This window comes from Balaenoptera physalus, assembly GCF_965194825.1.
Source record: "Balaenoptera physalus genome assembly, chromosome: 3".
In the NCBI taxonomy this organism is placed as follows: domain Eukaryota; kingdom Metazoa; phylum Chordata; class Mammalia; order Artiodactyla; family Balaenopteridae; genus Balaenoptera; species Balaenoptera physalus.
This window is the reverse complement of record NC_138890.1, coordinates 156,760,076-156,786,304: the sequence shown is the minus strand read 5'-3', so window position 1 is coordinate 156,786,304 and position 26,229 is coordinate 156,760,076. Positions and strand designations below refer to the sequence as shown.

At 33.4% G+C, this 26,229-nt stretch overlaps 1 long non-coding RNA gene across 2 annotated transcripts in view; it reads left to right on the top strand.

Annotated features, from left to right (window-relative positions):
• LOC309656872 overlaps positions 1 to 26,229 on the top strand; it is an 80,934-nt gene that overhangs the window by 15,089 nt on the left and 39,616 nt on the right. Inside the window, exon 2 of one of the 2 annotated variants that reach the window (XR_014261522.1) lies at positions 607 to 733. This is a non-coding gene — a long non-coding RNA (uncharacterized lncRNA). Of the gene's footprint in view, positions 1 to 606 lie in introns of both variants that reach the window. The other variant, XR_014261523.1, reaches the window with a different exon arrangement.

Here is a 26,229-nt window from a genome sequence, read left to right as displayed (position 1 = left end):
AGGTGAACCATACATAATATGTGGATGTATTCAAATTTAGCACAATATACAGTCACATATAAATGGCTATTTGATATCATAAAGAGAAATGCATTCCAGATATTAATTATTAGAGCTCTGAAAATCTTTCTCATTATTACTCTTATCCTCTGTGTTCTTCTGATATTATGTTCTTCTCTGATATTATTACTTTTATCCTCTGTGTTCTTCTTATTAGCTTACCATGTACAGTGCAAATAAGATTACAAGTCCCCATTTTTGAAGCCCATAGAAATAAATATGTAGTTTTTGTTTACATGCAATCCCTCAAAAATATAACACTGTTTATATGCAATTCCTCAAAAATAAAATGTAATCAAAAGTTAAATGATAAAATTTGAGATAGATTTATGACCGTAGCCAAAGGGAATAACTTCAGATGATAATTATTTTAATAAGTGTTAACACTTTTCAAAGAAAAGACATTGATGTGCAGTACTCTTCGTATGAAATGTTTAGACTTCATTGTTTTCTCCAGTGACCCTACCACCTACCCACTTTGGAATCTTCGGGGTACCATCTAGCTTAGCAGTTAATATGCTATTGTGTGTTTTGTTTTTTTTGCAGAATTAAAGTGTCATCTGATAACAAACTTTCAATACGAGATTTGTTCATTTTTCTATACTTAACCTACCATTCCTTGGATGGTCATAGAAGAAGTGGTCCTTTGCTGACAGACGGCTATGATGAAAACGTAAGACATATTATTTCACTATACCTGCAAATTCTGTTCTTATATTCAAATGAAACCACAGATTTGTTTAGTAATATTTCTTAATTTCAAAATCAAATCTACTATTCCTGCTCATAAGTATCTATTTTAGTTATTAAATGCACCTGACTTATTTATTCATTGAACAAATATTTCTCTAATGCCTCTAATATCCCAGGGGCTATTCTAGGACTTAGGGATAGAGCAGTAAAGAAAATATAGAAAGGTTTGTCTCAAGAAACTTGCATTCAAGTAAGGGGAGAAAGAAAGTAAGCAAATAAACAAGCATATACTAATGCCAAAGATGATAAGTGCTGTAGGTAAAAATAAAGCGGGTAAAGAGAGATGGTAGACAAAAGAATGGCACCCAAAGATGTCCACAATCCAATATTCAAAATTTGTGAATATATTACCTTACATAGTAAAAGGGACTTTGCAGATGTGTTTAAGTTAAAGATCTTGAAATGAAATGTTTATCCTGCATGATTCTGGCAGACTCAATAATATAATTACACGAACCTTTAAAAGCAGAGAACACTTATCTCAAGAAGCGACGTGAAAATAGAAGAGAATCAGTGAGACGGTGGTATAAGAAGATGGAGGAACCAAGGAATGTGGTCAGTCTCTGGAAGCTAGAAAACACAGGAGAACAGATTCTGTCCTAGAGAGAAAGGGACACAAACCTTGTTGACACCTTGATTTTAGCCTAGTGAGACTCGTGTGGGAATGCTGACCTACAGAACTGTAAGATAATAAACTTGTGTCATTTAAGTCACCAAATTTGATGGACTTAGTTCTAGGAGCGATAGAAACCTAATAGGAGATCGAGAGAGACTGGTAAGTATGTGCCTTTTTGCATAACACTGTTAGAAAAGGAGTCTGATGACGTGATGCTTGAGCAGAATTGAATGAAGCGAAACCAGCCATCTGCCTACATGTGGGAAGAACTCACCAGGCAGAGGGAACAGCAAATGCAAATGCCCAGAGGCAGAAACTTGCTCAGTTATTTGAAGAATAGCATAGAGACCATCAGGACTGAAAAGCAGTAAATTGAAAGTAAATAATTCTGTAATGAGATGAGTGCTGGCATCAAGGAGTCAGCCTTGTGGGGCTGGTTACATCCAGGCATTTTATTCTAACTGAGATAGGGAGCTTTTGCAGGTTTGGGGCAGAGGAAAAACATCATCTGATTTAGATTTTTAAATGGGTCATTTTGATCACCCCATGGAGAACAGACTGAAGGAAGGGGAAGAGTAGGACTGGTCAAGCTGAGAGACCAAAAAAGAGACTTCGATGATGTCCAAGTAGAAGATGATGATATCATGGAGGAACAGTTATATTTGTATATACTATAAAGATAAATATGATAGGACTTGCTGATGAATTACATGTTAGTGTTAGGAAAATTAAGAGAGGGATGACTCTGGCTGACAAATAGAATCACCATCCTGAGATGAGAACTGAGGGAAAAGTAGATTTGGAACCAACCAAAGTATTGGTTGTCTGTTTTGTGATTTTTAAACATTTCTTCTCCACACCTCACATATGTTGTATTTACCTGTCTTTTTCTCTGCCTTCAATATCACACATGACTATTATTGTTTTCATTAATTTAAAATTTTCAGAATAAATAATAATTTAGAAGAGACCATTAGTATTTTCATGCTGGACGCACCACTTCTGTGTTGCTCACCTGGAAATTCATAGCTTCAGCGTTTTTTGCTTACCTATCTTCCTAACCATCCTGCAAATTATACATTTTTCATTTGAGTATTTTCTAGATAAAACCTAATTTGAAAATCTAAATTAAAATGATATTTTGAAGGTATATACAAATTCATTGAGACAAAATTTCAGAATTACAAAGTTCTGCTCTTTGATTTTCTTAGCCATTGCAATTGGTTCCCAGGTGCTAGGATGTGGGAATAAGCACTTCTGTTCTATTAGGTGACAGGTTTCAAACATTAAAAATAACTACTATCATTTTCATGAATTCAAAAATGTCAGCATCATATATTACAAAAACATTGTACTAGGAATGGTAGGTGTAGATTTGTATACTTAATATTAAACAGTGAATTAAGAAGAATAAATTTGAAAGTAATTTGTATTTAATTAAAACATCTACAAGAATAGCCAATTGTTGAAAAGTAGATCTCAATAATAAACTCTCTCCAGACCCATATGAAGTACCTAAACATGTAGATATGAAATTAAAAATTGTACACAAAATAAGATTTACTTTAATGTAACTGAAATGTGCATATCTCTTACTATATTTTAGCAAAGTAGTATTTTTAAACATTTACTGATCAACATAAACACCCATTAAATCATCCGTTGAGAAAATAATTTTAATGACAGGTAATGAAATTATTTTGATTATATATTTTGTAGATTATCATCAAGTATCTGAAGTATTACCAAGAGTTTAGATATTCTTAAAGAAAAAAATATATATATATTCTTCCCTACCTGGGCATGTGAGCCTTCTTCAGGCTTATATGTGTTCCTACATTCACTGAACTTTGATGATGTCATGTAGGCATACACATCTGGGTGAATTCTTATAAGTATATAGTGTGAAGAGCAACACATAGATGGAAAAAAAGAATATTCTATTAAATAACAAATAGTTTATAATAAATAGTAGTACCAGCTGAGTCATGACCTAGGTACTGAATTAATAACATAATAATAAAATATGTTCACTAATTTATGTCTAAATATAAAAATATAATTTATACCAAAAATAATACCTCATTCTGTTTCATGATAAAACAGATATTCTACAAAATTCAGAATTTTTAAAATAGTAGAATTAAGTTACTATTCTGCTAATTTATTGAAATAATCTAAAAATATACCAACCCAGAATAGCTTTCATTAATCTGATTGTTTTTTAAAAATTAATGTGAGATGTGATCAACAGCCATGCAAGGGAGACCACAATGTCATCCACCTTAAGATCATTGTTAGTCAACAGAATTTTTTTTTTTTCCTTTTCCTGCAAATAAAATTTAGTGATGTCAAAATTAAAATGTCCAGGTTTGCTTTCCAAATGTTTAATTAATGGTTGTTCTGTATAGGCCTTTTGTTTTCGTCAAATTAAAGCACAAAGTTACTAATTTTAATTTATTCCATACATTTGTTATAAGGCCTTTTAATTATAAGTCAAATCACCAGTTGTTTTTTTTTTTTAAGTTTAATTTTATTTATTTATTTATGGCTGTGTTGGGTCTTCGTTTCTGTGCGAGGGCTTTCTCCAGTTGTGGCAAGTGGGTGCCACTCTTTATCGCGGTGCGCGAGCCTCTCATTATCGCAGCCTCTCTTGTTGCGGAGCACAGGCTCCAGACGTGCAGGCTCAGTAGTAGTGGCTCACGGGCCCAGTCGCTCCGCGGCATGTGGGATCTTCCCAGACCAGGGCTCGAACCCGTGTGCCCTGCATTGGCAGACAGATTCTCAACCACTGCGCCACCAGGGAAGCCCCAAATCACCAGTTTTTATCTTACTATTTGTCTATCACTTTAACTCAACAAAATTTTTCTGATGTCTTTTGAGAATGGACTAAGTGTGCTATTTAAATATTCTCTGATTGCCTGCATGATTACTTTTTCTTTTAACTTTTATTCCTTGACTACATTATATGACCTCTTTTGTAACATATTGTTAACTCACTAATTCATAAAACCTTAGGTCGAGTGGCAAACTTGGGAGTGAGCCTCTCCAAAATCATTGTTCGAGAGTTGAGTAAGAGGAGTCAGAAAAATATTAATTCTTGCATGAGACTAAAATGCTGATTTTTAGCAAAATCAAGACCTGTCAAACAACTGGATACTTAAGCACTTATTTATTCTTGTGCATGCTACCACAGAATTAGAAGCACACTAAATCACATGTCCTTTGGGTCTAAGGCACTTGCCAGCTTGGAGTTGCATGTTTGAAGTAGAGGATTAAATCTTCAAGAACACGTGTGTGTGCCAATAGTGCACTCTTATGTAGAGTCCTTTGAGTGACACTCCTCATCAACCCCCTTTGTAGACTTTGCAGTTTTATCTCTATCTTATTTTTTACATGAAAGACTGGTGATCTATTTGCACACTTAACGTTTACCTCATTCCCCAAATCTAAGAAAATAAATATTCACGTTTTCAAGCTCACTTTCCAAGGTTAGGGTACCAAACTATGCCTGATGGATGGAATTAATAGGACAGTAGAAATCAAACCAATGACCTCGGCGGTTTTGTTTTGATTTAATGTGACCTCGCCAATTGAAAAACCAGTTTTTATGTACTCTGTAGAATTATTGTGGCTCTGTAGGCTGTAACTTATTTGACAAAGGTTAAGGCACATGGGTCAATGTAGACTAGAAAGAAGCTTTCATCATGATAATTTTTCCCTGAAATAGAGTTTTGAAATATTATTTTTGGTGCAGGGTATGTTTCAATTCCCTAAAGAAGTTTTTATATTTTTATCTACAAAAAGTACAGTATTGCACAGAATAATAAGTCCATAAAGAAACAAAAATAATACAGAGTTTTATCTTAAGGTAATATATCTTTTTTTTTTTTTCCAAAAAACCAGACTCACAAACAGCAACAACAAAAACAAAGTGTTTAAGAGGCCAGTGGCCTCTATTTTTCATGTATAAACTGGAAAGCGGCCGAGGGTGTTTGATTCTAGTTTCTTTACTTGCACTGCTTCCCTAAGAAACCTCATCCAAATCTAGGTTCTGAAAGTTTCTAATGTGTTGGAGTGAATGAAGGTAGGAACTATAATTAAGACCTGTGGGAGATTATTAGTTCAAGCTTGGGGATGTTTGTTTTTGTTTGTTTGTTTCTTTACCCTATGTTTCAGTTTTTAAAACCCACACAGAGTTAGGAATTAAAGAGACTTACATGAAATTATTATTCAGTACCATATTCTTATAGCTGACCCATATTCAAGCATAGAGTTATTTCTAGGTGTTTGTGTACTCAATATTATTGTCATAATAAAAGTCCTACTCATTTTCTGAAGGGTTAATACCAATAAAATTTTAAAATATTTGTTCTGAATAAAGTTTTAACAAAGGCAATTTGGAAAACGCTCCGTATGCATGCACTCAGGAAAAATTTCTTCTAAGATAACTCTTCCAAATATTGTTTCATTTATAGAACTTTACATGGAAAAATTCCACTATAAATTGATCACCATCTGACAACATTTTATATTTTTTCTCTTATTTAAATTTTCATTACTGGTCAATTATAAATGTAAAACTGCCAAACAACCACTTACTCACTCAATAACACTTTTAAGGGACTGAAGAGATTATATAAAATAACACAATATGTAGAAAATGTAATGCTATATAAAGCTATGTTTTGCTGCTTTAAAATATACCAGCTTTTATATTTGGAGCTGTATCAACCAAAGAACACAACAACTACTTGAAATTTTTAAAAAAGCAGTCAACTTTTTTTTTTCAAAATGTTAAATAACATTTTTAACAGCTTTTGAAAAAACTCCACAGGATTTTAGTCCTGAGTTACACAAATTTTGATTTAATGCAGACACTGACTGGGTCTGTCTGGTGGACTAAGCATGGTTTCATTTAGAAAGGCCTATTTTGATTGAAGCATTTATATGTGTCTTTGGTGCTTAATTGATAATGTCTGAACTGAGATATGTTTGTTTGGGAGATAAGATATCAATCTCAGTATATCTGGAAAGCTAACTACGTTATGCAGAGCCCTGTATGTTATTTTTCCATGTCTCTTTTTTCTCTCATCTTGGGATCAATGATAGTAATACAGTGGTGGTGATTAGAGTTTATCTTATCGATGGGAAAACAGGTGAAATGTTTCACCATACTACCTTACATTAGAGGGTGTGTGCAGTAGTTCTTAGCTTTAGGGCTCTGTCACTCAGTGGCTGTTTGATATTGTGCAAGTGACTTAAACTTCCTCTACCTCTGTTTCCTCATCTATAAAATGGAGGGGAAAAAATGTCCCTATCTCAATCTGTATTATTGCTGCAATGTTAATACTTTAAAAATAAAACAGCTGCTATGGAAAATAGTATGGAGGTTCCTCATAAAATTAAAAGTAGGAGTACCATATGAGCCAACAATCCCACTTCAGGGTATATATTCAAAAGAATTGAAATCAGGATATCAAAAAGATATCAGCATCCCCACATTCCATCACTATGCACCATAGCTAAGAAGTAGAAACAACCTAAATGTCCATCAACAGATGAATGGATACCAATAAAAATGGTATAATGGTACAATGGAATATTATTCTGACTTCAAAAAGAAGACAATTCTGCAAAATGTGCCACCATAGATGAACCTGGAGGGCGCTATGCTGAGTGAAATAAGCCTGTCACAGAAAGGTAAGTACTTATCTGAGGTATCTAGAATAGCCAAATACATAGAAGTACACGTAGAATGGTGGTTGACAGAGGCTAGAGGAGGGAGAAATGGGGAGTTTCTATTCAACAGGAATAAAGTTCCAGTTTTGCAAAATGAATAATCTCTAGAGATCTGCCGTACTATGTTGTACCTATAGTCAACAATAGTGTATTACACACTTAAAAATCTGTTGAGTGTAGATCTTATGTTAAGTGTTCTTACCACAGTAAAATACAACTTAAAAAATTACTACAGCCTGACAACATATTTGAATCATTAAAAGTTTTATGGGAATGAGCCCGGTAATCTTCCTCATCAGTGCAAAACAGTGTTGCTTTCAGAATATGCTTGCTAATCTCAATCAGTCTTCCTGAAAATCAGCTGCTTCAGTGGAATATAGCAAAACCTTTCTGATATTTTGGCTTACTTTAAAATATCTTCAAATTCATTTCAAAAATCTTTGAAAATAAAACCTAGTATATTATTCTTTGAAAACACGTACACACATAATTTTATTTCTGATTTCAAAAATGACGACATGAATATAAGCTATCAGTAAATCAAAGGTAACTTTAATCAATGAAAATGAGTTACCATTAGTATGTTAAAAGGATTTTAGATTTCCTTCATTTTATGAAGGATAGGTAGACTTATCTGAAATCATTATTTCATTTAAATAAAATTAAAGATTTAATTAAAAGATATATAACCGTAACAGTTTGTTTCTTAGAGTTCTTGGAGGAAAAACCCTTAAATATCTATGACTAAATTATTTAGATTTAAGAATATTGTATTCATATATATTTCCTTGAAAAATAATTTTTATATATTTACTATATATTCAATTTATGTTTCTGTATCAATATTGCCAAATATAATATTTTTAATGGTTAGTAATGCACTTCCTTCCATCGAAGGAGCGAATTTTGTTGGATGATTATCATTGTAAACTAGTTCAGAGAGGCTTCTAATATGATGGTTCAACTGGGAACTAGGTCTGAAGAAGCTGAGCATGAGCTAAATTGTATAGAAAAAAAAATAGGCAAGAACTCCCATTTAAATCTCTTTGGAGGAAGACTCCCTAGGCAGAGCTGGTATGAAGTGGATGTCTAATGAGATTTTAGATAGGAAATGCTCTCTTGTGTAGTAAAACTCCATTCCCAGATACCCAGCAACACATTCACTCAAATCAACATTTTTCAATAATGACATGTACAATGGGTTTCATTTAGGAAAATGCTAAAGATGTACACTCCAGTGTTGGCTTAAAGCAGAAATCGGGGTTTTCTGAGAGAGGATAGCCATATCTGGCTCTCAACGTGTGTGTGCGCATGTGTGTGTATGTGCGCTTTCCTCATGCAGTTCAAAATCAGAGTGTATTTCTAAGATACAAAATAATTTATCAACAATTCTATGCTTTTAAATATATGTATTAAAACTAACATAAACCTATAGTTCACAGAAATGTTTCTTAAACTACTTTTTTCTCTCTCTTCCATGAACTGCCCTCATACTCTGTAGCTATTCCTATACGACCTCAATTACCCTCTTAATCCATGCTATCCAAAAACGTCTTTCTTATTCTTCAGTTGAATGTACTGCTAATGCATTTTCCCTTTCTTTATCCTTCTTCCTTATGTAAACTGTATATATTTTTTCACTTTAACTAGGGACATACCAGGTTAAAAAAAATTAGCCATGTGTCTGTCTCTCATGGTGGTTAGGAGTTTTAGGCACACATAAACACATACAAAGGATCAAATAACATTATTTTCTTTCAATCACTTTAGCAGCCTGAAGTCTCCCAGAGCCTAATGAAAAAGGAAAGCAAGAGATTCTTCAATCCCACACATCACGGCCATTTCAACATTCAGCTTCCTGTCTGTTCATGCTTAGCAACCTGCACTTTTGGAGCTCCTGTCCATGAAAGGACCACTTACTCTTAGGAAGCATAATTAAATGGTTAAAAACATGAATCCAGCAGCCAAAATTCCAGAGTCCAAATATTTGCTTTGCATCAACCAGCTATAAGATGCTAAGAAAGTTATTTATCTTTTTGGCAACTCATTTTTCTCATTCGTAAAATGGGAGAACATAATAATCTCTACTTCATAGCCTTGTTTTAAAAATTAAGAGTTAAATTTTACTCAGAATTAGGTAATTAGTGGAAATAAAAAGGAAGTATGTAAATCCATTTTCACCACACACAAAATGTGAAAGAAAATTGCCTGTATATAGAACCAAAGATTAAAACCCAGCTTATGTGTTTTCAAATGCAACGTTAGTAATCTATTGTCCAAAGAATAACAACAAAAGAAAAAGTCCTTTCCATTGTTTCCCACTTATACCATAGTATAATGTAGCACTCTTCAAATAAACTAACTGATAAAAATCGTATTTATCACCATCATCATCACTGTCATCATTATCTTACTTAGAAAAATTCACTAAGCTCTTTCTGAGCTTAGAGAAAAGAAAAAATGGGAACAAAGAAAAAAGAAGACAAGAAAAAAATTCAGTCAATTTTTTATGTTCAGTAACAAAATATACCTTTTTTCTTTAAAAGGAAAATAGAGGGAAAGTTTCTATATTTAATGATTTCAAATTAAAATGTGTTCTAACGTTATCAATTTTCCCCTACATGTTTTTTAATAGCTATGAATGCATTGATCGAAACCTAGTATATCTCCCTGAAGTTTTCATTTAGTTATACTCTGAATGCTTGCAAATCTCTGTGTTTGATTAGAATTTCACAGAATTACAGATGCACTAATCCAAAAAATATAATTTCATTATACCATTTCAGTAAGCACGAACATGATTATGAAAAATCTGTTTTATCTTTCCATAATTGTCAAGATATGGCCTACACATTTTTCCAGATTTGTTTTCACCTAAAAAAGATCAATAAGAAGGCTGCAATTAACAGAGAGCTATGGTAAAATATAGGAGGATATTATGACAACATAACTAAATCAATTAAATGTTTTAAACTTCTCATCTAAATCATAAGCTAAATGTAATATGGCATTTGTGCAAATTATTTCACACTTTTCAGATGCTGGGTAAGCCAGAGTCTAGGGATAAAGTGTATTATATATAAGCTTATTTATCATGGCAATATAAATAAAGCACCATTCCATTTTCTCTGACTTTAATTATTATAGTTAGAGATTTTACAATTTAAACGATTTGCATAATAATTGTTGTTTTGGAAAAAAAAAAGAAGACTGGTTTTCTCTCTCCCCCTTCCAAGCAAAATTTTCCTAAGGGAAAATTTCTAAATTTTCTAGTGCTCAAACTGTTTACTAAAAGGCAAACATTTCCATATATTTGAGGTAAAGTAAAAAACTGATAAAGCCTGGTATAATTTCAAATCAAATTTAAAGTTTTAGAAATTCTGTTTCTCACCATCCTACTCATTTCACATTGAAATTTTTCAGCCATGGAGATATATGCAATTTGGTTTCCTGTGCAGGTCTTAAAATAGCTATTCAATCTTTATTGTTGATATCAGGAGTATATCATTTAGGAATATTATTCAAAAAGTGTGAATCTTTGTTGTTTGAAAGTGTTGCAATAAATAGAAGCACACAAATCTTTTTAGCTTTTAGCACTCACAAAACACTGAGAATAGAATTATCACTCAATCAGCAAAGATTATTGAAAGAAAAGTATGTTTGCAACATTAATACATGATCCTAGAAAAATAATAACATAGATAGACCAACTTACAATCTGCAGAACACTCTCAAGTATATTTTTCAGAAGGGGAAACTGAGGCCAGAAAAGTTAGAAAATGTGTCAAAGTTACAAAGCCAAGAGTTAAGCCAGAATTGCAACTTATATCTGTTTGAGTATAAATCTTAACCTCTTTTAATTCCTTTATGAACCGTTTAAAAAATAGCCTTTAACTTTGTACTTATCATGAAGAAGTATGCTCTTAAGTTGAGGTAGCATGAGTAATATATGACTCAAAGAGTGAGAAAGCTAAGCCAGTATGAAAAGTAGCGCTAAATCATGTTTTAAATATCAGGAGTGTTAACAGTTGTTGAATTATTCTTTATTTAGCAGATAGAAATTGAATTAGATCTTAAAGGAACAAACAATTTAAACAGTTTAAAACACATGATTAGGCAAGGACCAGCTGTACTTATTTTGAATAGTGCTAATTGAATGGCATAAAATAATTTCAGTACTTCCTCCAAGTACAGTTGTATGACATTCCATTTCTACTAAAGAGGTGTGTGTGTATGTATGCATATGTATATATGAATACATATGCAAGTTTGTGTGTGTGTACAGTTTGTGTACAAAATTCAACAAAATTAAATGAATTTCCAAATTTAGGGACAAACCACAATTGAAGAGTTATGATTATTTCTATTATTATCATAATCATCTAAATATTTGTTAGCATTTTAAATAAAATGTCAATAGGAGGTTGCTATCAGTAATAACAACACAGGTCAGTATCACCTGCTATCAGACAAATCTTCTCACAGAGAGAGATTATAACCTCTGGACAAAATATATTAAATGAGTAAACAGATAAAATTTAACTATTTGAAGGAAGGAAATAGAAAATCACTAAAAGGAAAGCACTGGAAGAGAAAGAAAATTAGATAGATGTTTGAGTAAATGCAACCCTTTGAAAAAAAGGGAAACGTACAAAGTGAAATTCTTAAAATGCTTTAAATTTGAGTGAAATTCTCAGTCCATGGGACACAAACTGACTAGAACTCAAGCAGAAAGTTGCAGTCTTAGTAATTTAAGATGTTAGAAGATAGAGTTCTCAGCTGCCAGATTGACTGGAAATTGAGAAAGGAAATCCTGTAAAGAAAGAAGCCACCCGAAAGGAGCAATTCCACAATTTCCGTACAAGTCTCTTTAAATCCTTAAATGAATCCTGGCTTACACATATAAAAGACAGACTTCAAGAAGCCCATCAGAAGGTAACCACTCGGGGACTTCCCTGGTGGTCCAGTGGTTAAGAGTCCGCCTTCCAATGCAGGGGACGTGGGTTTGATCCCTGGTCAGGGAGCTAAGATCCCACATGCCACAGGGTAACTAAGCCCGTGTGCTCTAGAGCCTGCAAGCCACAACTAGAGAGCCCATGTTCTGCAACTACTGAGCACGCATGCTCTGGAGCCTGTGCGCCACAACTAGAAGCCCACGCACCACAGCTATTGAGCCCACACACTCTAGAGCCCGTGCTCCACAACTGGAAAGCCCACATGCTGCAACTACCGAGCCTGTGCGCTCTGGAGCCCGCATGCCACAACTAGAGAGCCCATGCGCCACAACTACTGAGCCTGCACGCCGTAACTAGAGAGAAGCCCGTGTGCTGCAATGAAAGATCCCGCATGCCGCAACGAAGATCCTGCATGCCTCAACTAAGACCCAATGCAGCCAAATAAATAAATAAATATTAAGAAAAGCAAAAAGGAAGGTAATCACTGGAAGGCTAAAACTCTAAGCTGTAAGAGAGACAAAATATGGAGTGTGAGCCCCAAAACATTACAAGGGACATGGTTAACATTTCAGATTTATTATTTAAGACTCAGAGTTCCCACACCTTAAAAGTAAGACTATATTGCAGGACTAAAGGAGTGGTCCTAAAAAAAAAGCTTAATACTGAACTTCCATAAGTTCAAGGTGACAGTCAGTAATTTAATTTCATACTAGAAAAAAAACAAAACAAAACATATGTTCAGAGAAGATAATAGAATTCAGAGTCTCTACACCTTATCATACATACTATCCAGGTTATAGTGAAAAGTAACTATACATGAAATAACAGGAAATGTGATCAAAGATCAATAGAAAAAGCAGTCAATATAAATAGAATTGAGATAACATGGGTTAGTTATAATGAACAGACAAGAACTTTAAATCATATAGTAGGTAGAATCCTAAAATGGCCCACCAAGATTTTCTGTCCTAATTCCTGAGAGTGTATATATGGTATGATATGATAATATGATATGATAAGATATCACAGCAATGATTATATCATGGCAAAAGAGATTAAACAGATAAAATTAAGGTTACTACTTGTGGTAATTAATATTATGTGTCAACTTAGAGGGGGTGTTTGGATGAGATTAACATTTAAATTAGTGAATTTTAAGTAAAGCAGATTATCCTCCATAATATGGGTGGGCCTTGTCCAATCAGTTGAAAGCCTGACTAGAATGAAAAGACAGGCCTCCAGGACAAAGGAGAATTATCCAGCAGACTGTCTTTGGACTTTAATCCATACCACTGACTCTTCTTGGTTCCTAGGTTTCTGGCATTCATACTGATATAGCATCATCAACTCTACTGCAGGCCCACACTGCAGAATTGGACTTGCTAACCTCCATAATCATGTGAGACAGTTTCTTATAATGAATTTCTTCATGTTTGTGTGTTTACATCTATATATCCTATTGCTTGGATCTATTCTAAGCAAATTCACTCTTTAAAAGCAAGCAGTTGTCTCCTTGCTTGATCTGGAACACAAGAAGGATCTGACACATCATTGCTGGCTTTTAAGATGGAAGGGCCATATGTAAGGACTGGACCAGCTTCCAGAATATGAGAAGGGTCTCTAAAAGCTGAAAGTAGCCCTAGGCCAGGAGCTAGAAAAAAACGGGTACTTCAGTCCTACAACCACAAATAAATTTATTCTGCCAAAAACGGGAATGAACTTGGAAGTGAATTCTTTCCTAAAGTCCTTGGATAAGAGCCCAGCTCAGCAGACACCTTGATTTCAACCTTGTAAGACCCTATGCATTTAGTAGAAACTAATAGAGTACACCCAGGTTGAAGACCTACAAAACTGTGAGATAATGAATAGGTGTTAGTTAAAGCAGCTAAATTTGTAGTAATTTGTTATGGAGAAATAGAAAAATAATACAAAGCAGGTATTATAAATTCTTAAGTCATGGACTTAAATGAAAATATAGTAATAATAAACAGACAGACCATTTCGTAAAAGAAGTAGAAATTATACCAAAGAATCAAATGAAAATTATAGAAATGAAAACTATAATAACTAAAATTTTTAAAAAATGCATGGACTCAACAGTAGATTGGAGATGGCAAAAGTAAGGAATATGAACTTGAATGAAGATCCACTATGAAATAAAAAGAGAAACTCAAAACAAAAAGTAAAAAATAGAAAGGAACAGAACCTCAATGAGTTGTGAGAACTATCAACTGGACTAACATAAATCTAATTGGAGTAACAGCATAAGTAGAGTAAAAGAATGGGAAAGAAAAAAATTATTTGAAAAAATAATAACCGAAAGTCCTGCAAATTTTATGAAAACGTTATATTAGAAATCTAAGAAGCTCAGTTAAACTCATATAGGATGAAGAAAGGACCATATAAACAAGCTACTGAAAACCAAAGCTAGAAAAAATTTTGAAACTGACTTTTTAGAAAAAGCACATAATATATGAGAAGCAATGATAGGAAAGACAGTAGACTTTTTAAATCAGGAATAAACCAGTACATAATAGAACAAAACAAAAAAGTAACTGCCATCCCAGAACTTAAGATCCAATAAAGACATTCTTCAAAAATGAACACAATATAAAGACAATTTAGGAAAAACAAAGGTTGAGGAAATGCCTGCACTACAAGAAAACGCTAAAGAAAAATTTTCAGAGTAAAAGGGAAATTGCACAAGATAGAAACTTGGATTTATAGAATTAAAATGAAGAACACCCAGAAAAGTAAATATATGGGTAAATATAAAAGACACTACTTTTTTTTTTAGCATCTTTATTGGAGTATAATTGCTTTACAATGGTGTGTTAGTTTCTGCTTTATAACAAATTGAATCAGGACTTGAGGACACGGGAAGGGGAAGGGTAAGCTGGGACGAAGTGAGAGAGTGGAATGGACATATATACACTACCAAATGTAAAAAGGACACTACTTTTGTTTCTTTTAAATTACTTTAAAAAATAAATGACTGTTAATGAAAATATTAAAACATATTAAAGATTCTGTAATGACACTGCAGTATTGACCTAAGATTTGTAAACTTCATCAATGAAGCAGAAGACAGTTTAGAAATAGCCCACATTTATACAGACAATTGATTTTCAACAAAAGTGCAAGAAGTTCAGGATAAAAGAATGTCTTTTCAACAAATGATGCTTCATCAACTGTTGAAAAAAAGATGATCCTAAATCCTTGCCTAATTCCACACAGAGCAGTTAATTTGACATAGGTGGCAAACTGCAATGTAAATGTTAAAACTATAAAACTTCTGAAAGAAAATGTAGGAAAGAATTTTCATGACCTTGGGATAGACAAAGATTTCTTAGACTAAAAAGAAAAAGTGTATAAATTTGATTTTATAAAAATTAAAGTATTCAGATTTTGGATTTCAGTCCCAATATGTAAAGAGCTTGGAAGTCATCATATCTGTGTTTATATCAAGAATTAAATTAACAAACTGAAAATAACTTTTCTTGGACCCATCAGAGAACTGAGGTTGCAGCACAAACCATCCACTCTGAAATTTGGAAAAAGAGGCAAATCCAGAGATTCACAGCTGAGATCTGCTTACTTGGAGAACAGTCACTGTAGCCATAATCTTGAAGCACATTTAAAGGTAATTTTGATGAATTTTTGGAGTTTAAATGTGGACTATCTTACGAGTGAGAAACACCTGGGGCTATGGTCTTGGGGGGTTTCCACAAGTTTGTGGACTTTATCTTCAGAAAATTCACTAGGTTCTCAAAGATTCCCTCATAACTCTGACAGTGGGAAAAGATTAGTCATTGTAAAATATGCCTAGAGCATTCTCCATTACAAAAAAATTCTCCAGGGTAAAAATGTTTTATCAGAGCTTTATTCCAGTGAGAGAAGAGCTTTTCTTTCCTCCAAGTCCATCTCCCATAGACTTCCTGTCTCAGATAAGGGAAGAAAAATGCTATACCACCTGAAAAACCACTTGTTAAATTCACTACCCAGACACAGAAGCCCATTAAAACGCTAAGATTTAATCATAAGATTTTAGAATGCTTCCCTTTCCCCACACTTGACCACCATACCATCAGGGCTCCAGAATAATAATAGTGTATTGCTGCTGAAAGAGGGGCAAAAAGCAGACTGCCTATGAGGAGGAATATTGAGGGAAGCCCAATGTTAAGCTAGCAACAAAAACAACAAAAACACTAGAGGTGTTGGAATCTTCTGGCACCTACAGCTCTAGCAAACATTAAACACAGTAACTCCTAGCCAGCATACACAAATCCTCATATTCAAGGCCTATTACCTCAGTTCCTAGAACCCATTAAACATGTATGGCTTTCAATGAATATTAGAAAACCTGCCAAAAGGCAAGAAAACATAAAACCTGAAGACATAGAACAAGTATCAGAACAGACTTGGATATGACACAAATGTTGAAATTATCAGACAGGAAATTTAAAGTAACTATGAATAATATGTTAAAGGCTCTAATGGAAAAAATATAAAATCATGTAATAGATGGGTAATATAAGCAGAGAGATGGAAACTGAGAGAGAATCAGAAGGACATTCTAGAAACTACAAGCATTGTAATAGGTTGAAGAATGCTTTGGAGGTTCTCATTAGCGAACTGACTTAGCTAACGAAAGAATCAGTGAGTTTGAAGACAGTTCAATAGAAACTTTCTAAACTGAAATGAAAGATAAAAAATGACAAAAGAGAAGAAAAAGAACATCTAAGATATGGGGTCTAATTTAAAATGGTGGAACATGTAATTGAAATACTAAAAAGAGAAAAAAGAGATTGGAGCAGAAAAAATATTTGAGTTAATGATGGCCAAGAACTTTCTAAAATTAAAGCAGACACCAAATTACAGTTTTAGGAAGCTCAGGAAACATCAAGCAAAATAAATTCAAAACCAAATAATGAACCTAGGTAAGTATATTCAAACTGCAGAAAACTAATGACATAGAGAAAACCTTAAATGCCAGGGATAAAAAAAACTTTACCTGAAAAGGAACATTACAATGACCTCTTAACAAAAACTAAGCAACTATGCAAGCAAGAATAGAATGAATTAATATATTTAAACTGTTGGAAGACAAAACAAAAACAAAAAACTGCCAACCAAGAATTCTGCCAAAATTTTTTTCTGTCCAAAAGTGAAGGAGAAATAGACTTTCTCAGACAAACAAAAACTCAGAGATTTCATGGAGACCAGACTTGTCATGCAAGAAGTGTTTTAAAAAGTTCTTTAGGGGGGAAAGAAAACAAAGTAAGTCAGAAACTCAAATTTTCATAAAGAAAGGTAGAATGTCAGGGAAGGGATAAGTGAAGATAAAATCTTTTATTTTTTTATTCTTAATCTAAGAGATATTTGTATAAGAGAATAATATATAGTAACAATGTACTGGGTGATTACAGCATATATAAGTGAAATGAATGGCAGTAATGTCATAAGGGATTGGAGGAAGGAATTAAGAATTCCTGTTTTACTCTGTTATAAGGTACTTGTACTTTATATGAAGTGGAATAGTGCCAGTTGAAAGTATACTTATATTAGTTAAAAATGTATATTGGAAATTTAGTGCAACTACTAAAATTAAATGGAACAATATAAAAAGCTCAATTAAATCCAGATAAGGCAGAAAATAAAGGGAAAAATGAACAAAATTAATGAACAGAAAGCAGTTACAACATGGTAGATATTAGTCCGACTATGTCAATAATTATTTTAAATGTGAATTTTCTGAATACACTAAATAAAAGACAAATTACTAAAATGCATAAAAATAATAAGACCCAATGATTTGTTGTTTGTCTGTAACTCATAAATAAGTTAAAGTAATGGGATAAAGATACACTATGTTAACTCTAATAAAAAAGCTGGAATAGAAGAATTGCTATATTAATTTCAGACAAAGCAGACTTCAGAAGAAAATTATCAAAAAAACAATAAAAAAACACAAGACATTATATTATGATAAAGGGATCATTCTCCAAGATGGCATAACAGCCTTAAACATCTATGCAACTAAAAACAGGACACCAATAGCATGAGGCAAAAACTGATAGAACTGAGGGAGGCATAAAGAAATCTACTATTATAATCAGAGACTTCAACAGTCTTCTGCCAGTAATTGATATATAAAGTAGGCAGAACATCAATAAAGATATTGTTGACTCAACAGCACCATCAATCAACTAGATGTAATTGACACTTATAGAATATTTCATCCAACAACATTAGAATACACATTCTTCTAACAAACTGTAGTACATCCATACAATGGACTGTTATTAGCGATAAGTATAAGTTATCAAACCACAAAAAGCTTGCCTATTGGTAAGTAAAAGAAGTCAGTCTGAAAAGACTGCATTGTAGCCTGTATTATTCCAATTCTATGACATTCTGGAAAAGGAAATAATATCAAGATAGTAAAAAGAACAACAGTTTCTAGGAGTTTGGAGTGGAAGTGAGGTTGAATAACTGAAGCACAGGGGACTTTTTAGAGAAATGAAACTATTCTGTGTGATACTGTAATGGTGGGTACATGACAGGGTATATTTTTCAAAATCACAGAACTTTACAGCACAAAGAGCAAAACGTTTATATATGCAAATTTTACAATATTTTTTAGAAGGTCTGAGTATATGAGAATGGAAACCAGAATGTGACCAAACAATCTACTTGTATTACAAATATATGAAACAACCTCACTGAAGGGAGTCAGTGAAAAAAACTACTAAGAAGTAATTCTGGAAATGAGTGAATTCTGTAAGACTAAAGGCAAAACCAACTGTGCATAAGCATTTCCCTCTAGCTGATAAAGTTGTTTCACATGGGAGTAATGGTTAATAATTCTGATACCCCCTATACAGTATACTGTAATTGAACAAATAAGTATACTATTGCAGATTGTGGGAGCCAGGTTTCCTACTGATGAAGTGGGAAGTTAGAGTTAAACAAGGGTAGGAGGATACAATAATCTATGAACTCATGTTTAGCTTAATATAGATACAGAAGATTACATATAGCAATAAATATGGCTGTGAATCTATACAGGTTAGTACAGACATATAAATGTCCTTGTTCTGTCAGCTGTGATGGCTTAGAAACAGTGACACCAGTAGTAACAAGCATGTCGTACACCCAGAGTTTGGTTTCTAATACCATTCTCCATTAAAAAGAACCAGGGTTCCTTGGAGAAATGGCTGATTCTAGGACATAGACAGAAAATATATAAGATAACCCTGAGACATTCTGTAGTACCAGAAAGTAAGGCAGTGCTCAAAAAATGCATACATAAACATACAAAAAGATGTTCAGCATCATATGTCATTTGGGAATTACAAATTAAAGCAACAGTGAAATACTACTACATACTTATTAGAATAACTAAAATCCAAAACACTTATAAAACCAAATGCTAGAAAGGATATAGAGCAACAGGAACTCTTATTCATTGCTGGTCAGAATGAAAAATGTTACAGCCACTTTAGAAGCAGTTTGCCATTTCTCACAAAGCTAAATATATAGGCTTAACATATGATACAGGCGTCATTCTTTCAGGTATTTATCCAAATGAATTGAAAATGTATGTCCACACAAAAACCTGCATAAAAAAAAAACTTATAACAGGTTTATTCATAACTGCCAAAAGTTAGAAGCAACCAAGATGTTCTTCAATAAGTGAACGAATAAACAAACGGTTGTACACCTATACAACGGAATGTTATTCAGTGATAAAAAGAAAAGCGTTATCAAGTCAAAAAAGACACGAAGGAATCTTAAATGCATATTGGTAAGTGAGAGAAGAGCATCTAGAAAGGCTACATACTGTATGATTCCAACTATATGATACTCTAGAAAGGGAAAAACTGTAGAGACAGGGGAACAATCTGCCAAGGGTTCAGGTCAGAGAAGGCGACAAATAAATAGTTGGAGCACAGTGGATATTTAGGGTAGTAAAACTACAAAACTGTAATGATGAATACATGACATTATGCATTTGTCAAAACACATGGAATATACAACAAAAAATGAACTCTATTGTAAACTAGATTAAATTTAGTTAATAATGTATCAAGATTCTCTCATCAGTAATAACAATATACCTCAATAATGCAAAATATTAATAATAGAGGAGACTAGGTAAGGGAGGAAAAGAGAAATACAAGAACTCTCTATGCTTTCTGCACAATTTTTCTGTAACCCTAAAACTGCTCTAAAAATAAACTCTATTAATTTTAAATAAATAAATAATAGACCATAAACATACACACACACAAACACACACACACACAAATAAGGGAGCATGTCAAAGGGAGACAGAAGTCAACTGAAAGAGTTTCCGATAGCCAATGTCAACATTTTGAGCAAATAAATACATAAAGTATTGTTGTATTATAACTGAAAGTATTAAATATATGCCATGAGTCCATACTAATAAAAATAAATTATTGAATCAATAAATAATGGGGGAGAAGGCACAAATCTCCAGTGCCAAAGAATGCCAAATAATTGATGTAGATACTCTACCCTCAGGGTGTTGCATAACTTTTCACCCCTTAAGTTTGGGCCGTGTATAGTGAGAGTCTTCCAAAAAATACAGTAAGGACTGAATAGGGGGAAGTGGTGTAACTTGACAGGGGGGAAACCTGACGAATATTACCTCAGCCAGGTCATCAAGGTCACCATCAACAATAACAAGTCAGGTTGATACTATGTATCCTATGATGTGATAAAAATGGCACTTTATCTTCATGGTCTTCCTCTCACATATTCATAACTTCAGTCTATTTATGAGAAAAATACTAGACAAACCGCACTTGAGGAACATTCTACAAAATCCTTGACTAGTGCGTCTCAAAATAGTCATGGACATCAAAAACACTTGAGAAACTATTACAACCAAGAGGAGCTTAAGGAGACATAGCTACTACATGTACTGCACGGTATTTTGGAATAGAAAAAAAGATATTAGGGGAAAAAAACTAAGGAAATAATAGTGTATTGATATTGTTTCATTAATTTTAACAAATGGACCATACAAATATAAGATGTTATTAATAGGGGAAACTGGATGTGGAATGTACGGGAATTCTTGTACTATCTTTGCAGTTTTTCTGTATATCTAAAGTTATTCTAAAATAAAAAGCTTATTTTAAAAAATATTCACTGCTTTTCAAAACTCCTTTAAGTAAATGAATAAGCACACCAAGAATATATATGCCAGATATTTATAGTCAGGGTATATAAAGACTTCCTATAAACTAATAATAATAATAGAAAACAATAAAGTCGTCCAAAAAACATAAAGGAAATTATATGAAAGGCCAGAAGATTATATGAAAGACCAATAAGCAACTGAAAAAGTATTCAACATCATTAGTCATCAGAGAAATGCATATTAAACTATCTCACACCCAATAAAAAGGGTAAAATTTAAAATACTGTATGCGCCAAATTTTTATGAGGCTTGGAGCAACTAAATCTCACAAACATTACTGATGAGAATGTAAACTGTTGCAACAACTTTGGAAATGTTCAGCAATATCTTATAAAGTTAAAAGTGCACCTACCCCATAATGCAGCAGAAACCCTTCAAGGTATTTAACCAAGTGAAATAACACCTAGGTCCACCAAAACGACTTGTTCATGTGTATTTATAGCAGATTTATTAATAATGGACAAAAACTGACAGCTCAAAATTCCTTCAACATGGTAATGAATGAATAATTGGTGTATATTCATGACACAATGGAATAATCCTCTGCAATGAAAGGAATGGACCTTTGGAACATGTAAAGCATGGCTGAATCTCAAAACATCATGGTGAACAAAAAATTAGAAACAAAATAATACATACTCTACTATTCAACTTATATGAAGTTCAGGAACAAGCAGTTTATTGTATGTAAAATTTACCTTAATATACCATTTGTCATATTGGATGAAGAGCTACTAGACTATGTGTTATTTATAGATAACAATGGTTAATATTGAGAAAGAGTTTATTTTTGCCACACTTTATTTGATTCTTTTATAAGTAAGTTGATGACAGATTCATTTTTTGTTTGAAGTTTGTAAGACATGGCATGCTCACTTTCATAAATCACGAATTCACAAGGGATGGCATTTAAAATACCTATATATGTATACATTTCGGGTTTTAAATTATTACCCTCTATTTATGCAATAGCAGTACCTGAAATGTGCCATGGTTTTCCTAAAAAAAATCTTGCAATTCACACTGAGAAACTGAAGGCACAAGAAAATAATGGGTGAGATGTTCTAAGTTCCCTATTCACAAGAATAGTGCTTGTTGCATTCTGGGGAAAGAAATGTCAAAGTATATACAATAGAAAAAAAAGGATTAAAAATGTACTATAGAAATAAGGGCAGCAAAAGGACAGAAGGTCTAGAATGACAAACACAATTTGTAGGTTGCAGTACAATCTACACATTAGTAAGAGCTTACCTCGGTGATATGGTTGTGTCCCTCAGGCAAAGAGCTCCTATGGAGGGCAGATGGCATGCTATTTCCCTGGTGTCAGAATCTAGAAATGTCTGTTTTAATGAGTTTATTTTAAATAAACAGTTCTCCTTCTACTGAAATATTATACTATATACTGAAGAAAGCAGAAGGGATGATGATGCAGCATAAAAATTGGAAACAGCGATAAGAAGCCAGGGCAGCAGGTGCGCTTGGCTGAAGAATGCAAAAGACACAGTGTGGCACAGACAGCAGGATATTAGAAGAAATACACAGGCATTTTATAGGGAGAAAAAGTTGGTAACAAATAAGTTGGAAAAGAGAACACATCAATATGATCTTGGATTGGGGTCTGAGAACAGAAGTAATACAGAAGTAATATTTATGTATTTATGTAGGGTAGAAAATCAAGTGTACATCTCAGAAACAAAAGCAAAGCAAAAGATAAAAGAGTTGGAGATAGAATCTCATTATAATTATGCAATTACAGAAATAATTGTAACTACTGGTATACTAATGCAGAGGTGGGCCAACTATGACCCACAGGCCAAATCTGGCTAGTGACCTATTTAGAACGGCTTAGGAAATAGGAATGTTTGTTACATTTTTAAGTGACTGTAAAAAAGCAAACAGAGAGACAAACAAGCAAAATCCAAAGAAGAATATACAGCAGAAAATGTGGCTGCAAAACCTAAAATATTTATTTCCTAGCCCTTTACTGAAAAAATTGTTCTCCCTATGGACTAGTCAATTATTCAATATTTAATTAATCCAGTCATTGCTTTGACGCATTTTCTTGGACTCATTAATAAATATTTTTAGTGCCTACCATGTGCCAGACAGATAGTATGTCACATGCTGGGGGAACCATAAGGAAGGTGACAGTCTAGAATGCTGTCCTCCTGCAGGTAAAAGGACCAAAAGTTAACAAATATTTAGAATATAAGTAATTACAATAATGACAAATTCTGGATAAAAGCATATACATTTTTTAGCAGGGAGCATGTGTCACAGGATTTTGCCTAAGCTAGAAAACCATCCATGGCTTCCATGAGAAAGTAATCACTAAATTGCTGGCTGATGGATAAATATCCTTCATCCTAGTAAGGATGAAGAGGATAGAAGAAGGAAGAACATTCCAGGTAGAGCAGCATGTGTAAAAGTGTTTTGGAGTGAATGAGCTTTGATGCATTTAGGAAAAAAATAAGGTCAATCTATTTGGAACACAGATCATGAGGAAATAGAAAGAGTTGAGGTGAGATGTGACCAGAGAAGAAAGTAGGAATGAGATTTTGCAGTGTCTTGTGACTATGAGTCGTTGACAGTGCTTGTTTGTTTTTAATTTTTTTTGTCTACCCAGCTTGTGGGTGGGGCTAATCTTACCCTGACTTTCTGTCTGCAGCCCAGAGATCAGCAGGAGACCCAGGCTTAGCAGTCCAGGGGTTGGTTCAGGGATGTGAACATAAACTATATTGAGATCACCTTATTTCTCTTTGGACATTTATCAGCGTGATGTATTGGGAATATAATTTCTCTTTCTCTGAAAACTCAAGCTATAATGTCATGAAAGTCTGGAGATATCACTGGCATCTTGAATCCATATGCAGAGGTCTGCCTGAGAATAAAGTCAGTGAAAAGAAAAATATTACTGAGAGGGAAAAAAAAAATTGACTCAGATCCCTGAGGACCTAATAGGAGCATCTATTCAACCATGTCTGAGAAATATATCATTGGGTTTTTGTCAGCTTTGTGAAACAATAATTTAGTTGCTTATTAAATCTTTTGAGTTGGATTTTTGTTACTGACAGCTGGAAGAATCCTTAAACATTCTGGATTTTATAAACCCATAGTTGTGGTAATTTTACCCCATGTTTCCTAAAGTGTTCTTTTTAATTTTCTTATTTTGAGGCAATTGGGAATAAATGAAACAAAGTAGAAATCTGTGCAAAAGAATTTTCTTCAGAATGCTGTTCAAACAACAATTTCTCCCTCTTCCTAATGGAAGAGGGAGAAAAGTACTTAGGTGTACTTGTTCACTCAACATACATTTATTAAACAACAATGATGTACCTGACATTTTTCTAGGTGCTAAGGATATAAAAGCAAGTAAATTAAAAAAAAAAAAAATCCCCTGCCCTTAGACTCCTTGTTTTAGAGAACTTAAGTTTAATTATTGATAAGAGCTTAATTTAAAATACAAAATAAATCAGGAATAACACAATATAGTTCTGTATATATTGAATATTAAAACACTATAATTTACTAACTTTGCCACTATAATTCAATTCCAGTTTCTATGATTGGGATTTAGAAGGAAATGAGCCAATTCATGTGGGCTCTGGCTTCTGATATAACAATCTTTTCAAGACACAAACACTGAGGTGATTATTCTGCTCTGATTTTCCCTAACTTGAGCTCCTACAATTTATATAATATTGCAAGACCTGAATGAATTGCTCTAATTCTCTTTGGACAAAAACTAAATGGGGACTTATATGGCTGAATCAGTTGTTGCAGAGGAGCCAGTGCCAATGTATCATTAGTTACCTCCTCCCTCAGGAACAATTCCTCCCACAGCTGAATAATGGAGATATGGGTAGTTGGTGTCACTTCTTTCCTCATTCATAGAATTTTTCATAGTGGGTCTATGCTAGCGCACTAGTGCTCTGATTCAGGGCACTCCAACCCCTGTGAAGGTTCTGGAGATGAAAGATATTTTGACATTGATGAAAGTAATTGAAGACGATACCAATAAATGAGATAGTCCATGCTCATGGAATGGAAGAATTAATATTGTTAAAATGTCCTACTAGCCAAAGCAATCTACAGATTTTCATTGCAATCCCCATCAAAATACCACTGACAGTTTTGACAGAACTGGAACAAATAATCCTAAAATTTATATGGAATCACAAAGACTCCAATAGCCAAAGCAGTTTTAAGAAAGAACAAAGTTGGAGGCATCATGTTCCTTGATTTCAAACTATACTACAAAACTAGAGTAATCAAAACTGTACTGACTCAGAAACAGACACATAGATCAATAGAACAGAATAGAAATTCCAGAAATAAACCTATACTTATATGGTCATTTAATTTATGACAAAGGAGTCATCAATAAAGAGTGGGGAAAAGACAGCCTCTTTAATGAACGGTGTTGGAAAAACTTGACAGCTACATGCAAAAGAATGAAACTGAACCACTTTCTTACACTATATACAAAAAAAACTCAAAAGAGATTAAAAACTGAAATGTAAGATCTGAAACCATAAAACTCCTAGAAGAAAACATAGGTGGTATGTGCTTTGACATAGGTCTTGGAAATATTTTTTTTGTATCTATCTCCTCAGGCAAGGGCAAAAAAAGCAAAAATAAACAAATGGGACTACATCAAACTAAACACTTTTGCATAGTGAAAAACAAAATCAACAAAACAAAAAGGCAACCTACTGAAATGGAGAAGATATTTGCATATAATGTATCTGATAAGGTGTTAATATCCAGAATATGTAAAGAACTCACATAATTCAATATAAAAAAATCCAATGGAAAAATGGCAGAAGACCTGAATAGTCATTTTCCAAAAGAAAATATACAGA